An 18892-nucleotide genomic window follows, 5' to 3' on the forward strand; every position below is an offset into this window, starting at 1 on the left:
TGTGTGTGTGTGTGTGTGTGTGTGTGTGTGTGTGTGTGTGTATGTGTGTGCTGGTCCTAGGATTTGACCTCAGGTCCTTGGTGCTGTTCCTGAGCTTTGACTAGCTCTCTACCACTTGAGCCACAGCTCCACTTCTGGCTTTTTAAATATTTTTTTTTGTGGTTTAAGGGAATAAGAGTCTCACATTCTTTCCTGCTCGGGCTGACCTCAAACTATGATCTTCCGATCTCAGCCTCCTGAGTAGGATTACAGGGGTGTAAACCCCCAGGACCCAATTTCCTCTTCTTTTTTTAAAAAATCATGTTCTACCTTCCTGCCCTCCTCCTTCATACCCTGGAAAGTCATGGAAAGCCACTGGGCCTGGCCTACGAGCATACACTCCACTCATTTGTCTTGGTTCTCACCTGCATGATATGTGTATCACCAGAAACAGGTCAGACATTCCTAATCAATCAGCTTCCTACTCTCAGGCTTTCAGACTGTCCTCAAGAACTTTGCATCCTGTCAAGCTCCACACACACAGCTCCATCTTGAATGCAGTCTCTGATCCTTAGATCACTGTAATCTACCCTTGTTCTGGCTTGTCTTCTCTCCTCTTCCTTTTCCTTGTCACCCAGCTTGTTCTAGCCACAATGCTGGCTCTTAGGTTACTGAGCACAAAGCTGTCCCTTCCCTTAGAGTTTATGATTCTGCTCCCTTTGGTATTTACATAGCTGACTACTTCCTCCTCCTTTTCTTCCTTCTCCGCCTGCTCCTCTTCCTTCTCTTCTTCCTCCCCTTCCTTCTCTTCCTGCTCCTGCTCCTCTTCCTCCTCTTTTTCTTCTTTTGGTTCTAGGACTTAAACTCAGGGCATCTTGCTGGTGCTCTATCACCTGAACTATGCCTCCAGCCCTACTTTTTGATGATTCATTGGAGATAGAGTCTTATAGACATTTCTGCCCAAGGTTGGCTTTGAACTATAATCCTCCAGATCTCAGCCTCCTGCGTAGCTAGGAATGGAGTTCCCAACTCTACTTACCATTTTCGTTTCTATGTAGACAGCCTTTTGGAGAATCTTTCCTGGCTCTTCTTCCCAAAGTAGACCCCCACCCCACCCCCATTCCTTTTCTGTTATATCAAATCTTCTTCATGAGACCCATTGCTGCCTTTTTTTTTTTTTTGTGACAGGAACTAGGGTTTGAACTCAAGGCCTTACCTTGCTAGGCAGGTGCTATATCATTCCAACCACGCTTTATTTTATTGCCTTATTTTATTTTTCAGATACGATCCTGTGCTCTTGCCCAGGGCCAACCTTAGACTTTGATCCTCCTCCCTCCCCATGCCTCTTGAACACGCTGGGATCACTGGTGTGCTCCGCTGTGCCTGACCCTTTTCCGTTCTTGCTTTACCTTCTGCTCTTCCTAAGATCTCAGCTTTCCAAGAGGAGGGCTTTTTCTCTGTCTTGTTTATCCAGAGCCAATGGGTTGAGTTCATTCGGTGCTTAGATTGAACACACGATGAGATTGAACACAGATGTTGGCGCTGCTTACTGAGGGGAGGATTTGAGGTGGTGGCCCAGAGTTTGACGAGCTTTGCCATGGAATATGAGGATAGATTGAGGGTAGACACTCCATGAGCCTGCTGAGCAGCCCTAAGGTCCTAAGATTAGAGTCTGTGAAGTTAGAGGTCCATGCTGATTATCGCAGTTTAACCCAAGTCTCTGAGTGACCTGTGAGTAGGGATGGAGAATTGGTGACGGATGAGGATTAGTAGAATCAGTGAAGCTGATAATTATGGTAATGAGGGAGCTAAGGATTCTGGGAATCCTCTAGTAATGAGAGAGCTGGGGATTTTGGGAAGATTATGGTAATGAGGGAAGCTAGGGATTCTGGGAAGAGAGTTGTCCACTGAAGACCTAAGAGCCCAGCATTCAGACAAACGAAAATGCTGTGTAGCCTGAGTTGGGACACACATCCAGCAGGAAGAAGGTAAGCATTTGGAAGGGTAAGGAACCCTAATTGGCAAAGCAAAGTATGTACAATGAAGGCAGTGTTTAGATTCCAGAGATAGAGCTGCTGTCCAGAGAGAAGGAAGAAAAGGAGCTCAGGAAAGGAGTTGATTCCACTGAAGAGTTTTAAAATTTTAAGTCTGGTACAGTGGCATACTTCTATAGTCCCAGCTACCTGGAAGGCTGAGGTAGGGAGAATTGCTTGGGCTGAGACATTTAAGGCCAGCCAGGCAATATCATCAGACCCTGAGTCAAGGCATAATTCATAGAGAACCCTGTCCACCTGTGCAAACTATACAGATCCAGTGGTCTGAAATTGGCCACAGAGTCCTATATCCATCAAAACATTTTCACCACCCAAGAAAGAAACTCCCATAACCATGAGCATAGTCCCTCTTCTCCTTCCTTAGTTATATTTTCGTAAGACTGCATCCACATGGTTCATAATTAAACTTACACTGAAAGCATAAACATGGAGAACCCTTGTTCCTACCCCAAGTTCACCTAATTCTGTGCGTCCCTCATGCTGCACAGATGAAGGTTGGTTTAGTTTGCCTCCTGTTCTAATTGAACATCCTTATTCCAATCCTCATTAACTCATGCGTTAGCATTCCAAGCACTGGTTTTCTTTTAGCCATTTAACAAGAGAGGCCAGATAGTTTCTGGTGACAGAATGGAAAGTTTCACAGGGTTTTCTAGAAAGAATTGGGGGTTGGGGGTTGTGTGAGAGTAGGGGGAAGGGACCACAGGGGAAGAGTAAAGGAATAAGAGAGAGAATAGATCATGGGTTTCCATGGTAACTGTTAAAATAATTGAGCGATCTCTTGCAGACCGAGGGAGTAGCATTGTAAGAACCATAGCTACAATGTCACAGCTACAATGTGGCTGGGAAGGAAGGCAGAATCCACAAACACCTCAACTCTAGTTGAGCCCAGCCCCAGTTTTCATGAATGCGGTTTTACATTTGAATGCTTGCTTGGCTTTGAGCGATTTTGTTCAGTTGAGTTTGTGGGAGAGATCAGCCACTGTAAGCAAGAAGAGCGCAGACAGCATGGTTTTCTCTCTGCCCTCTGGAAGATGAAGGAGCCCAGTTGCCCCCCCCTTCTCCCTGCCCCCCACCACCCCCCGCCCCAGGTCTGTATTGGACCTGGCCCAGAAAAGCTCCCTCTTAACCATTGAAGTCTGCTACAGAGCACCCAGGTAGGGAAGGACCTGTGAACATGAATCAAAGGGAAAAAGCAAGGGTGAACACCACCGAATTCCAAATGTGTTAGCCCTGTTTCCTGAGCTTACAAAAGACAAACCATTTGCCCAGACAACTGTCCCTGTCAGGTAAGAGTGTTTGCCTGTTTGCCTGGACAAGTCATCTTATCTGAGCATGTCACACATATATCATTGTGCCCAGATTTTTTCCCCCCTCTTGGGTGAGATGAGATCTCAAGAACATTTTGTACAGGTCAACCTCAAACCACAATCCTCCAGATCTCAACCTCCCAAGTAGCTAGGATTATAGGGGCAGGTGGGGGGGGGTAGCCACCACACCCAACCTTACTTATTACTTCCTGTGACTGCTTGCAGTTTTATCTTCAACCCTCTAGCTTTGATTCTTTGAACCTTGAACTTCTGCTTTGCCAAACGCCCCACCTGTTCAAGAATTTCAGCTCTGTTGATGGTTGAGTATCTGCTGGAGCTGAATGATGCTGTAGTTGTGCATTGTTCAGTACACACACACACACACACACACACACACACACACAGAGCGCCCTTTCCACTTTATACCTGATGTGTCCCACACCACTGAATTTTATCCAGGCAGCATTCCGTTCATGCTGGTACTGCTTGTGTTCTGAGACTGCATGTGTGTCCCTGGCAATGTTTTATGGGAGCCAAACCCCTTTAAAAGGTTCCCTTGGAAGTTTAGACGAAAGCTTTCTTGTTCTTTCACATTCCTGGCTCTTGCCTATGGAAGGTACTGTTCTGGTGAGTGGACATTGCCGGGAGCTGGGGGGCGGGGCTAGGGGCGGGGCTAGGGGCGGGGAGGGACAGGTGGACCTGGGAGGCAGCTGGTGTGGTGGGCATAGATCTGCCATCACACTGAAGCACAGAAATCTGTGCCATGAATGATAATAGGAGACAAGTAGAAATAGCTCAAGCATTCATCAATAAAGCAAAGCTTAAATATATAAAGGTGCCAGGTGCCAGGGGCGTGATCATGCCTGTCATCCTAGCTACTCAGGAGGCTGAGATCTGAGGATCAAGATTCAAAGCCAGACCAGGCAGTCCATGAGACTCTTATCTCTAATTAACCACCAAAAAAGCTGGAAGTGGGACTGTGGCTCAAATGGTATAGAGAGCTAGCCTTGAGCAAAAAAAAACCAGAGACCGCGCCTAACCCCAGAGTTCAAGCCCCAGGATCTGCACGATACATAGATAGATAGATAGATAGATAGATAGATAGATAGATAGATAGATAGATAGATAGATAGATAGATAAACATACATAAGGATGTACCCAAGACAGTTGAAAAGAGTGCTCTCTCTGTTATACACACTATCATTTCTATCCTTTAATCATTTATCATCCATGTGTTTGTGTATTATGTATCCATCCATTGAACATCTATCTATATTTATTGTCTTTGTATCTATCATGTATTATCTCTCTACATATTATCTATTTATATCTATCATCTATATATGTATCTATCAGATATCTTCCTATCATCTATCTATATCATCTAACTTATGTCCATCTATGTGTCTATTTATCTACCTATCTACCTACCTACCTATCTGTCTGTCATCTCTGCCTGCCTATCATCATGCAAAGATTTCCATGACATATTGTCAAGAAAAAAATAAAAACAAATCACGGAACAATAACTTGCTCAGATTTCTACTCTCACTGAAGATTTTATTTGGGGGAAAAGTATTTAATGTAGAAAACCTAACCAGGCACCAGTGGCTCATGCCTGTAATCCTCACTGCTCAGGAGGCTGAGATACGGAGGATTGAGGTTCAAGGTTAATCTGGGCAAAAAGGTTCTAAAGACTTCATCTCCAAAATAGCCAGTGTCATGCCAGGTTAGAGGAGTAACTCAAGTGGTAAAGCACCAATGTAGCAAGCCTGAAGCCCGGGGTTCAAACTCCAGTGCCACCAGAAAAAAATAGCATTATGGCTACAGTATCCATAGTACCTGTCCCCTAGATTCTATAATTAATGCTTGACTTTATTTGCTCTATCATATTTGTCTCTGTCTATCCATCAGTCCATCCTTGCATCCACCCACTTGGAATGCACTTCAAAGACAATGGTAGGCCTCAAATCTTCAGCATGCGTCTCATTTAGCGAAAACAATATAATTTTAAATAGATTTATCGTCTCAATATATGAGAAGGAGTTGTGCCTATCCCACAATATTTTGAATGATTGTTTTCAGGGGAAATGTACATGCTGCACCTTGTCTCCTTGTATGCATTTTGAAGAATGTGTCCTTCCAAACGTGGGAGGTGTGAAGACACCTAACTCCCAAATGTGAAGCACAGCTGGAAAAGGCTTAGAGCCCCAGGCCTGAGCTGAAGTTGGGGAAGGCTTGTGTGGAAAGAAACAAAAAAAGGAAAAATATCAAAGGATGGAGTTAACTACGCAGATTAATTTTCAAAAAAGAAAATCTCAGCTATCTCCTTCCTGTTCAATCAACGCAGTTTACCTGCCTAACAGTCAGGTCACCCAAACTCCTGTTAGGAGGGTAGATTCTGCCGCTGTAACAAGCATCCCCTCCAATCACAAACTGGCTCAACTGCCGGAAAGAATTTGCATCTATCCACCTGACAGGCTAAGATGGGTGTTCCTGGCCCCGCCCACTCTCTCCAGCCGGTGGTGAAGATTGGATTTTGGTCCAGCTTAAAGGACTCCATTAATCCCTTCAGAGGCCTTTCTTTTTCCCTGCATTCTGCGGGTGGAGGGGGTGAGAGAAGGAGGAGGAGGCACAAGCTGCTTCTTAAAGTCTTCGTTCTGGAAATGGCACCTGTCCCTTCTGCTTACAGCCTATTAGCAAGCCCAGTCCCACAGCAACCCCTTGGTGGGTGCTAGGGGTGCAGGGTGGAGGGAGGAGGTATCCAGAGGATTGATTTGGGTACCTGTACCTAGCAAGGAGCCTCAGGTGAACTGCTAGTTTCACAGCTTGGGTTGGAATTTTTCATGGCGACACACATGACCTTCTGACTTTTCCCCATCAGAACTCTCAATTTATCACACCCCACAAACACGGAAAACGTCAGGCGCCTCTTCTCTCTGACATTTCCTTGTGTTCAAATCATGGAACATGCCAGGTGTTCGAGCTGCCTTTCCTGAGCCCGGCAGAAGCCAGGAATAAATCAAGTAGGAAGAAGCCAGTAGCTTATGAAATGAAAGGCAGAGCCGAAGCCCTTAGAAACCCAGTTCCCAGGAATTCCATTTCTTGCTTGGTACTTTTTTTGGTTTTTTGGAAGTGGGTGGGTCAGTCATGGGGCTTGAACTCAGGGCCTGGGCGCTGTCCCTGAACTCTTTTGCTCAAGGTTAGTGCTCTACCACATTTTGCCACGGCGCCACTTTTGGTTTTCTGGTGGTTATGTGGAGATAGGAGTCTCACGGACTTTCCTGCCTGGGCTGGCTTTGAACCAGTGATCCTCAGATCTCAGCCTTCCTGAGTAGCTAGGATGACAGGTATGAGCCAGGGGCACTGGCCATTTCTTGTGGCTTTCAGGAGTCTGGTGCTGTGACTGTCTATGCATGTGGGATGGCCTAAAAAGCAGAGGTGGAGAGGTGAGAGGAAGAGAACCATTAAGCTTCCTCTTCTAGATCTTAATTTTCCTAGAGCAAGACCCAGGGAGAGTAAGGGCATTAAAGTACCTGAATGTCACTCAAGGGGCCTCAGTAGTGTCTTCCAAGAAGATACCCCAGTGACTTAGCCCCAGAGTGCCTCTCTCCATGGTACTGACACTAACTTTGCCTCCAGATTTCAAATGGTGGCAGGACTTATTACAGCCTTAACCAAGGGTCTAGAAAAGGAACCATTTACGTACCTCTGTATCTTTTGCTATGTACATACTTCCTTAAAAAAAATCTCAACATCTTCTGCTCTCACTCAATTTGCTTATTCAGCTGGTGCTCTACCACTTCAACCATGCTTCCAGTCTGGTTTGTTTAACTGGTAATTTGAGAGGGAGTCTGTAGACTGTTCTATCTGGACTGGCTTTGGACTGTGATCCTCTGTATCTCAGCCTCCTATGAAGTTAGGATTACAGGACTGAACCACCCACATATGCTTAGACAAAAATAATATATATATACATATATTATAGAATATTTATAATATATAAGATAATATGTAATATTGTTAACATGTAATCAAACTTATTAATTATATATTATATATGAAAGTATTATATATATATATATATATTTTTTGTCAGTCATAGTCTGGAACTCAGGGTCTGGGCACTGTCCCTGAGCTCTTTTGCTCAAGGCTGGTGCTCTACCACTTTGAGCCACAGCACCACTTCCAGTTTTTGAGTGGGTTAAGAGTCTCATGGGGATTTTTCTGCCCAGGCTGGCTTTGAACCATGATCCTCAGATCTCAGCCTCCTGAATAGCTAGTTATCTAGGCATAAGCCACCAGTGCCTGGCTGAAAATATTATAGTTTAAGGTGACTTTTTCTTTTTAGCATGGCCCCAAGTACATCAATACATATATCAATATATGTATGTATTGATGTATAATCATAGGCTTGATATACCAGTTAAATATTTATTTTCATCTCTGTTCTAGGAGCGCTTACTAACATTTTTTAAAAATCTTCGTTCAGCTGATAGTACCAATGCCACATTTTTTGGGGGGGAGGGGGAGACTTAAATATCTTGTGCTCACACAACCAGCACTTCCATTACCGCTGTATTTCAGAGCATGAAGACTTCTGCTGCAATTTTCGTACATCATTTTCTCTAGACAAAGAAATGTGTTCGGTGGTTCTTACATCCTGGGGAAATCTTTCCCATGACCTTGACCTCCTGTGCTGGCCTTTGGTCTGAATTGGCACAGACTTAAATTGTTGGTTTAAGATACATGGTCTTTACTTCTTCCCCAGCCACTCATTTCTTCTCCTTTCTCAGGAAGAATCTTCCCCCTGTAGCAGCTTTCTGCAATGCCCATGCCCCTGGCTATCAGTGGTCTCCTGACCCACTGTCCTCCAGATTAGACATTGAGACTTGATAGCCCTATTCGTGGGAGTGGAGGGCAGGCACGGGGGCAGTGAATTGGACTGGGATTGCAATCTGTTGAGCACACTGCTGAGAAGCCATCCCCTTTATAATAAGTGTCCACCAAGAGGCACAGTGAAGGATTCCATCATTCCAGAAGTACTTACTGTGCATCTGTCCGACACCTGCTCTCTTCTTCAAGGTCCAGAGACTTGTGTTCCACTGGTGAGGGTGGTGGCGTTGATGACGATCATATTGTCTGCCCTTGTGTGAGTCTCACTGCCCGACAGGCTCTTGAGCGCATTGCGTGGATGAGCTCACCTTTACTTTATAATGTTCCTAATATTATCCCCATTTCGGACATGAGGAGAATGATACCAAAAGCTGCAATACCCTGCCAAGAGTTACACTAGTGAGCGACCTTTAGTGACTCAGGTTTGATTCAGAATCCTGGCGCTCATGATGGCAGGATTCTCAGCGCAGTGAACAGCGGTCCTCTGTTTGGTGCAGTAATTACACTCTAGGAGGTGAGCTCCTTTGTCTTATTTTCTTATTTGCTATGCTGGGTCTGCTGGCCTCATGTTCACTGGAAGCAGCTGCTGTTAGATCAACTGCATGCAGCAGTCCCCCAGGACTCCACATTTTCTCTTCTTCCTTAGCACCCTGTGCTCTACCTTAGACAAATGCCCATTGGAACTGTAAGTCACCTGCAGGAATTTCCTGAGCAGGCCCTCAGGTGTGGCTCTAACTCCCCCAAACATTGTCCCTCGCCCTGCTGGTTCGGGTTTCAAGTCTTGGCGATGTCTCCAGTACCCGTAAGTCATGTGCCTCAGCTGGTTCCTTCACAGATCCTGGCCTCCATGCTTCCTCAACCTCCACTTCTGGTCTCCCTACCTTCTAACCCTCGGCTCCTGGCCTCCATGGCTCTATGCCTCCTACATGTCACCAGCTGTCCCTTTAGCCCCCCCCCCCACAGCAATGCTGTATCCAGCATCATTGGATTCATAATCGTTGCTGAAGACCATGCTATAGATACACGTGCAAGATAGCATTCTAATTCTTCCCTCATTCTGCTGTAGTTATTGGGGACAAGCCTGTTGTATCTATATGGGCATTGTAAGTCAGAAAAGTCGAATGATGGGTTGGGAGTGTAGCTCAGGGGTAGAGTGCTGGCCTAGCCATGGGTAAGTCCTGCATTTCATCCCAACATTGCAAGAAGGAAGGGAGGGGAGGAGAAGGGAGGGGAGGGGAGGGGAGGGGAGAGACTACTCCAAGCTAGGAGGAAGAGGCAGGATGGCACTGGAGCTCTGATTTTGTGAGGCCAGTTGCCTCTTTCCATTTCTAACAGCAATCTTCTCCATGTCTCCCTTCATTACTAGTCCCCCTCCCTCCCTCCTTTCTTCTTTCTCTTTTCACTTTTATTTTATAATTTTCTCTTCCTCCTTTCTCTCCACTACCCCCTTTTTGTTTTGTTTTGTTTGGGGCTTGTTTTATTTCTCCTGCTTTGGAAACTATTTCCAAAACTGCTGCATCCTAACATTTGTTGGTTCCTCCTCCACCTACCCTGAAGAAAGCATAAGAATATATATCTTATGATTGCATTGGCATAAAATACATTCATAAAGATATTAAAACCATTTCCTTCAAGCTGAAACTTCAGGGTTTTATTTTCCTTTGGATTTTAAAGGAAATGAACATGCTTTCATGAGCTCCCAAGAGGGCATGGGGCCTGAGATCCTGCAGGTGTTTTGTCGGTGGAGAAGGTAATGGCTGGTCTCGGCCCCAGCGTTCAGGTAGCTACATACTTCCACAGAGGCGCATCCTCTTTGTAGGGAAGGAGAGAGGGGTACAGAGGACTGAGCCCCCGAGCCCCTGGCATACAGCCTCTTCTGCTTGGAGCCAAGCTCAGCACTGAGTCTGCCAGGAAGAAATTGCCCGAGGGGATTAAAAGACAGAGTCATTCTCACCAGTAACTAAGGCCTTCCCGCTTGTCTTTGAGCCCAGTGGTGGGTGGGTGTCGATCCTAATTTTAATCTCATTAGTGACACGTCTTCCCGCGCTCACACACACATGCGTACATACATTAGACGTGGTTACATAACCTACAAAGGCGCCTTTACCGCCGCGTTGTCTCCCTACACCACATGCTGCCACATCCCTTCACCATCCGGTTCACACGGAGCTGCAAGGCTTTGCTACCTGCTCCCTTAATCCCCTTCCCTCCACACTGGCTGTCTGATCTTGGATTCCTGCCTTCTCTCGCTGGTTCCATCCTAATTATGGTGCCTCTCCCAGTCCCCCAAATTCCACATGTACTTCGAGTTAACAGCCTGGTGGTTTTGTGGGCTCACTTTTCCCCATTTTTCTTGGGCAGTGACTCACCCGCGGCTTTCCCACGCTCGCTTCTTGGAAGATAGGAAATTGTCAAACAAGATTAAGATCTGCTTTCCTTAACAGAAACAAATTGTATCAAAGAAACTTAAATACCAGGAATGGAAGCTTTCTACATGCACTGCATGGAGCCGCTTGAGCCAGAGTAGGTGAATGGGGTGTGTTTATCGGGAAGATGCGATCCGATGCACAATATCACACAACTCCCAAAAGTCAACGTGCGGCCCGAGAGATGGCTTCCGGGGGCCCAATCATCGTGTCTCCTCCTCAGGACCTCCAACTTGTTACCCAACTTCTCACCATTGTTTCTTTCTGTGGATGTGCACCAGCACCCCCACTCTCCTTCTGCCCAAGAACATCCTACAAGTTTAAAATCCCAGGAGGGGGCTGGGAAGGTGGCTCAGTGGTAGAGCACTTGCCTTGCATGCTCAAGGCCCTGGGTTCGATTCCTCAGCACCACATAAGAAAAAAGCCGGAAGTGGCACTGTGGCTCAAGTGGTAGAGCGCTAGCCTTGAGCTGAAGAGCTGAGGGACAGCGCCCAGGCCCAGAGTTCAGGCCCCAGGACCAGACCCCAAAAAAAAAATCCCAGGAGGGAGGAAGGGGACCACCATCTCCAAGGGAATATGACAGGGACGTTATCTCTGAAAAGCAGAGACCCCTGACTTGTCTGGTCCGTAGGCCAAAGCAGGAATTTCCTTTATATTGCCACGTCTTTCAAATGTGATCCAGTGTGTGTGTGTGTGTGTGTGTGTGTGTGTGTGTGTGTGTGTGAATATTAGCACATTAAGTCAAGTCTACTTATCTTGGGTCCATAGAGCCTAGAACACGGATAAAAGAAACTCCGTGTCTGGTGTAAATGTTGCATTTTCCTGTTCTGGTTGCCCTCCAGGAATGCATCTCAGCCATATCTCTGTGCTGGCTCAGAAATCCACAGCTCAACTAAATGGAGTCCCTGTTCCTCCTCTTTGTTACAGCAGCCTCGATTGTGGCAACTTCTCGATTGTTATCCTCTGACCCCACCTTGGCAAATGTGACTCATAGGATCAGAGATGCTGGATTTTGTTGTTTCTGGCCCCTTCCCTTTTCCATAGTGTTGCTCTTAACTATGGTGATGACCCAAGAGGGCTGACCAGGCAGTAAGCATCATACTGCATCACCTCCATTTTACAGAAGCAGACACCGAGGCTAGGAGAGGTGAGACACATACAGATGTGCAGGTAGAATCCATCCTGCCCAGTCTCCCTGGAACTGCTCCTGGCACAGAGAAGCCCTACTCTGTGATTGGCAGTCTGTGACACCAGCCACAAAACCAGCCCTGTGCTGACAGAGCACAGCAGATTAAGGAGAAAACAGGCTTTTCTCTGTGCAACCTAATTGTTGAAATGAATGACAGAGCCTTAAGGGTTTCATTTCATTGTCGTGTGGGAAAAAAAGCATCAATTACTGGCTTGTTTTCCCACACACCCTCTAAAACAACAGTCAAATTAAATCTGCTTTTATTTTAGCCATCTAGTGTTTTCCGATACAACATGACTTAATGAAATTTGACAGAGCCATCCGTGTCAACAAAGTTTATCTTATTTTTTTCTGAAATCTTTTTTTTTGTAATCAGAATACTTAACATCTCCTTCAGCAATACCAAGTATATGATAGAGTATTTCGTGTGTGTGTGCGTGTGTACATCAATCCTGGAAGTTGAACTCAGCCTGGACGCTTTCCCTGGTCTTCTCTTGCTCAAGGCTAGGGTTCTACCACTTGAGCCACAGCTCTACTTCTGGCATTTTGGGAGTTTATTTGAGATAAGAGTCTCACAGAAGAAAGCTGCCTGGTTCTAGCCACGATCCTCAGATCTCAGCCTCCTGAGTAGCTAGGATTACAGGCGTGAGCCGCTGGTGTTCTGCACAATAGTAACAGATATATCTATATATAGATATATATCTGTATATATACATACCTGTATATACATATACACCTGTATATATATACATATATGTGTGCGTATATCTCTATCTGTCTGTCTGTCTGTCTGTCTATCTATCTGCTAAACCTTCTTATTCACATTATAATTGAAAGTTTGTACCTTCTACCCATCATCTGCTTATCCTACTCTCCCAGCCCTACTGGCCACCAGTTACCAACTCTGCTCCTCTCAGTTGGATAGTTTTAGATTCACATCTAAGTGAGATCCTGTACTATTTGTCTTTCTGTATGGTATTTATTTCACATCACGAGTTCCTCCAAGTTCACTAGTGTGTGTGTGTGTGTGTGTGTGTGTGTGTGTGTGTGCAAGCTGGTCCTGGGGCTTGAACTCTGGGCCTGGGAAGTGCCCTTGAGTTCTTATGCTCAAGGTTAATGTTCTACCACTTAAGTCTCAACTCCAATTTTAGCTTTTTGCTGGTTAATTGGAGATAAGAGTCTCACAGACTTTGTATCCAGGCTGGCTTTGAACCATGTTTTTCAGATCTCAGCTTCTTCAGTAGTAAGGATTGCCAGTGTGAGCCACTGGCATGGGGCCTCTTTGACATTATGTATTATAGGCCAGTTAAATGGTTCTCTCTCTCTCTCTCTCTCTTTATCAGTCGTGGGGCTTGAACTCTGGGCCTGGGTGCTGTCCCTGAGCTCTTCAGCTCAAGGCCAACGCTCTACCACCTGAGCCACAGCGCCACTTCCGGTTTTCTGGTAGTTTATTGGAGATAAGAGTTGCATGGACTTTCCTGCCGGGGCTGGTTTTGAACCATGATCCTCAGATCTCAGCCTCCTGAGTAGCTAGGATTACAGGCATGAGCCACCAGTGCCCGGCAGTTAAATGTTTCTTATTGGATCCAACCATGCATCTTCCTGTGGAGAACACAGGAAAGGCATGTCAGGTTGAAGGTCACTCCCTCTCCACTCTCCTTTCCCCAGCCTCTGAGTCACCCCTTCAATCCTTTGCTTAACAATGGCATGCCTGTAGAGGCAGAAATGACCAGGCTAACGGTACCTTCTTGCACTTCAGTCACACTTGCCTGATTTCCGCTGCTAGGGAACACAAATTCAACTTGATTAAATCTCAGGGGTGACACAGCATCATTTAAAAAGGCTTAATTCAAAATATAACTGCTGCCCTGACCTCTGATATGAAAAACTAGAGCACTGGTTATATCGATACTCGAATGCTATTACCATCTATAAAGATATTGATTGTTTATTTATTCATTTAGAAATCAGGGTGTTGCTACGTAACCCAGACTGGCCTTCAAGTCTCAATCCCTCTACCTCAGTCTTCAGAGTACTGAGACAACAGGTGTTTACAATCACACCTAGCAAAGATTGTGTGTGTGTGTCTGTGTGTGTGTGCCTGGGCTGGTGCTTGAGATCAGGGCCTGGATGCTGTCCCTGAGCATTTTTTGCTCCAGGCTAGCCCTCTACCACTTGAACCACAGCTCCACTTCCAATTTTCCAGTAGTTCATTGCAGATAAGAGTCTTACAGACTTTCCTGCCTGGGTTGGCTTTGAACTGTGATCCTCAGATCTCAGCTTCCTGAGTAGCCAAGATTGTAGGCATGAGCCACCAACTAGTGCCTGGGAATATATATTTTTTAAAACTCTAGAAGATTTCCTGATTGATCATGAAATAACTACGCCCGGTCATCTGAGCTGATCCACGGACATTACTGTCCAAGCAAACTTGAAGACTGTCTTCAGGAAACAATTATTTCCTCATAGGAGAAGCCTGTGGTCTCTCTTACATGGCTTCTGCCCAGCCCAGGCCCAGTCCATCAGAGAGTATCATCTTGCCTTTCATCCTGAGCTCTTCATAAGCACCTCCTGGAACAGGTTTTGCAGAACTATTGGTCTGGTTCTCCACTTTGCTTTCTAGCTTTTCCCTGGTTTGTACATAGAGGAAAGGAGATCAAGAATCTCTTGTACCCTCTGGAAGGAATGATAACATCTTCTCATTTTCCATTTGTGTGCCTTTGCTTTAATAACCATAACCTGCTGGGTGCTAGGCACCGAGTTTTACCAGTGCTGTCCATTGGTCTCAGCGCTCCCTTCAGTGGAGGAACAGAGACTCAAAGAGCTAATGTATCCAAGCACACTGAGCAGAGCACAGGATAGAGTCAGGATTTGAACTCAAGAATCCAGCATTCCAAACTGTGCACACGCTTCTCATTACTCATAAGCTTCCAGCCTCTGTGGGTGCCTTTGTGGCACTTTTCCCTGGCACAGATTGTCCTGCTACCTATCAGGTGGTCGCCGAGAGGATGCTGACATTCTCTTCATCATGAAACCAGTCTGCACCCGGTTTTCTGTCAAAATCCTCCTCTCCACAGGGCGAGTGCCCTTGCGGGGAAGCTGATAGAGAGCATTTGGCTCATGTTCCAGCTCCTGGTTACAACATGTCCTGAGGGCCTCTGGCCAGTTCACTTCCCTGTCCTCTCCCGGTGCTGGTTAGACCTTGGCTCAGGAAGGACCCAAAGATTGAGAAGATTCTGATTTAATTGGTCTGGAACATGGCCCACACATCAGCTTCTCACGGATCTGCAGGGAATTTTAAAATGTGCCGCACAGCACGGAGGGGGCAGACAACAGCTTGCTGGGAGCAGGCGGGACAAAGGCAAGGAGAGCCTGTGGCCTGGGGGAGGGCAGGCGCTGTGTCTGCCTTAGAGCTCAGCTGGTTGGAGCCCCGCTGCAAGGGTCCATGGGGCTGGGTGAATGCAGACAGGAGGTAGCTCCAGAGATCACAGGATCCTCGAAGAAAGTGCGCCTGAACAGTAGAAAGATGATCCAGCAGATGACTCTTAAGTGCTGCAGCTAATCTACCCACAGCTATTTCCTCTCATTCTAAGCATTCGAGAAAAGCATGATCTCGTCCATTCTTCCAAACTCATCGTCACTCTTTATAACCTTTCTGGTGTCCTTTCCTAAGTATCAGGGGATCCTCAGAACCCAATTTCTCTGCCTCTGTTTTCAATGCACTGTCTGAAATCATCAAGTTAGAATCTTTCCCCCTCAGGCTGGCCACTGGTGGCTCACACCTGGAATCCTAGCTACTCAAGAGGCTGAGATCTGAGGATCATGGTTCAAAGCCAGCCCGGGCAGGAAAGTCCATGAGACTCTTGTCTCCAATAAACCACCAGAAAACTGGAAGTGGTGCTGTGGCTCTGGTGGTAGAGCACTGGCCTTCAGCTGAAGAGCTGAGGGACAGCATCCAGGCACAGAGATCAAGCCCCATGACCTACAATATAAAAAAAGAAGAAGAAGAAGAAAAAAAAAGAATCTTTCCCCCCCATTACCAGCAGTGTGGATCAGGTGCCTAGGTCAGACAGAGAGCCAACAAAGTATGTGGGTGCATTGAAGGAGAGGTGTGAGGGAGCAGAATGAAGTAGGGGGAGAAGGGGGCTCTGAACTTGGGGCAGGTGTCTGTTGAGGAGGGGATGAGTGAGGAGAAGGGTCTTTATTGCTTGAAGTTTCACACTCCCCAGCCAGCTGGGAATCAGATATGGGTTCAAAAGGTACCATCAGTCTCGTGTTCTTTCTCAAATGAGAGACTGTTGAGGAGAACTACTATCATGCATAGGATTGTGTCATCTTGAGATTGTGTGTTCAAGTCCTGGCCACGGGCACCTCAAAAGGTGGTCTTCACTCAGAGAGAGGTCTGTAGAGAGGTCATTGAGATAGGATGAGGTGGTATTGGACTAGCGTGGGCCCTGATCACATCCATGGCTGGTGTCCTTGTAAGAAAAGGGACATTGGGACGCTGACACAGCGCACCCAGTAGAGATCACCATGTGAAGGCACTGGCAGAAATGGGAGTAATGTGTCTATAAACCAAGGGATGCCAAGGCCTGCTGGCAGCTACCAGAGCTGGCATTGGCCAATCTTTCTCAAAGTCAAAAGGAATCCATATTGCTGACATTGTTGACTTTGGACAATGCCCTGAGCTTTTGTGCTCCAGGCCAGCCTTCTACCACTTGAGCTGAAGTTCCACTTTCAGTTTTTTGGTGCTTAATCAGAGATGAGTTACACAGACATTCCTGCCTGTGCTGGCTTAGAACCCTGACCCTCAGCTCTGAGCCTTCTGAGTAGCTCAGATTACAGGCATAAACCATGGGCCCCTGGTAACCGTCTTCTTTTTATAAATGAGAATACTAAGGCTCAGAGAAGTTCAGAGAATCTCCCAAAGTCACACAGCTAGTGTGCAGTGATCCTGGACACATCACTAGCTGTTCTTATTCTCAACTCATAGCAAAAACACGCTAGAGCATTAGCCCACCCCATGGATGTAGGCCAGGATTCCTGGCCCACTTTACCTGTGGGACTTGCTGGCAAAGCTCATCATAACCAACTTTCCAGCCAGGAATTCCTGGGCTACTTTTCTCTGTTTTAGGTTTTGCCCCTGGAGTTCTGCTGTTTATTATAACTTTCCCAGAAGCCTCTTGGCTAACAGATGTGGCTGAGAATTTGATAAGAACGGCACTTCAACACGTCCTTTCCATCTGTTTGGGACCCGGGCCCTGGAGACGGAGGCACAGCTGAGCAAACAGCCCACGCCCTCCATGTTGATATTAAAGTTTCTGGAAGCTCCAGGAACTGCTTAAGACAATTCATAAAAGACTGGAATCTCCACTTAAAGGAATAGTTTAGAATGCGACCATTGCCTTTGCTAATGCTGCGTAGGGCTATTTCCCCCCACCTCTTTTTCTCTCCTGTGTAATCTTCAAGTGCTAGGCACATGACCAGAATTTGAAAGGGCTAAGCAGGAAAAAATAGAGAGAGAAAAGGAGTCAGGCCTGGTGGCTTATGCCTGTAATCTTAGTTACTCAGTAGACTGAGATCTGAGGATCAAGTTTCAAAGTTAGCCTGGAACAAAAAAATTCAAGAGACTCGTTTCTAATTAATCAGCAAAAAGCCAGGAGTGGAGCTGTGGCCCAAGTGGTAGAGTGCCAGCCTTAAGTTTAAAAAAAAAGCCAAGGGAGATGGCCTTGGCCTTGAATCCAAGCCCTAGTACACACACACACACACACACACACACACACACACACACACAAGTAGAAGAGGTGAGTGCTGGCAGAACTGGTGCCTGGGAGGTGGCGGTTGCTTTGTCTGAAGGGAGTCATCAGGGCTGGAGAATTCTTGGAGGTCATGAGAAGTGACCTTCGTCTTTTCTAGGCAGTGGTAGGGTGTAGAAGGACATCGCAAACCACGGGAATGGAATAGTCAGAAGAAAAGATCATGAAATGCCAAGGCTTGGGGAACCACGGAGGATTTCAGGCATGCAGGTTGTATGATCTGGGCTACAGCTTTTAGAAATAATTCTTGGCTCAGGAAAGATCATCTCTGAAGTGTCTCAGTGTCTTTCCCTGGAAGGGAAACTAACTAAAAGCGGATAGCGGCTGTTTATCCTGGTCTCTGCCCTGTGGTCTTAAGCAGGGGGCTAAGATGTCATTCATAGACTCCAGCATGGTTCCCTTGCTCTTGGAAAAGGAGTGGGAGCCACAGGCATCCAGGATTGGCTGTGTGTCAGTGTCAAGTCCCTCCCACCTGCTTCCAGGATCCTTCTACCTGTCTCTGATGTTCTCCCACTGCAATCGCTCCACTCCAGTGCCCCATGGGAAGAGCACTTGCTTGTTCCCTACCTCACCTTAACTAGCCTGGTTCTCCCAGGAGAGTCTTCCATCTCCTGATTCTACATCTTAGAACAGTTGCTTGCTGCGGTCTTGGGATCTGTCTTGCTGAGCGGCTGAGGGAGGAAAACCAGTGGGCACCAGGGAGACAAGACAGAAGAGCTGGGGCCATCTACCCTGGTGGGCCCCTCCTCGCCACCAAAAGTAGTAGATGGGTTTTGAGATCTGACTCAAAGCCCAGCAGGTCAGATCGAGCAGGAGGGCAGCTTTTAGACTTCATTGTGGGGCTGAGGAACTTCATTGTTGCTGTGGAAATATATGCCCGAAACCTTTTCCTACAATGCCCTACATCCCAGCATCTGTCCTGCCCTGGATCACTGCTTACTGTGTCAGGAGCTCAGACAAGGAGTCTGTGAGCTCAGCCTGGAAGCTTCAGTGCATTCATGTAGGAGGCATGGAGCTTCTGTGTCTTAAGTCCAGTGAGACCAGCTGAGCAAGCTGTGCTGAGCTTCCTGTCCCCTGTGTCTTGGGTCTCTGGTGCATTCTCTGGTGCTACATCCGAGTCAGGTGTGTGCACTCCCTTTCTTTAACCACCTTGAGCACTCTTCTGGAGCTCACCTGCAGTTGTTTTTAGAAGGCAGGAACTTTGGTCAGACAGAACTGAGTTCA

At 46.6% G+C, this 18892-nt stretch overlaps 1 protein-coding gene across 1 annotated transcript in view; it reads left to right on the forward strand.

Moving 5' to 3' along the window:
- Prkcb (protein kinase C, beta) overlaps window positions 1–18892 on the forward strand; it is a 297806-nt gene that overhangs the window by 225335 nt on the left and 53579 nt on the right. The gene's annotated exons all lie outside the window — the stretch shown is intronic.

Source organism: Dipodomys ordii, unplaced genomic scaffold (assembly GCF_000151885.1).
Source record: "Dipodomys ordii isolate 6190 unplaced genomic scaffold, Dord_2.0 Scaffold14, whole genome shotgun sequence".
NCBI lineage: Eukaryota > Metazoa > Chordata > Mammalia > Rodentia > Heteromyidae > Dipodomys > Dipodomys ordii.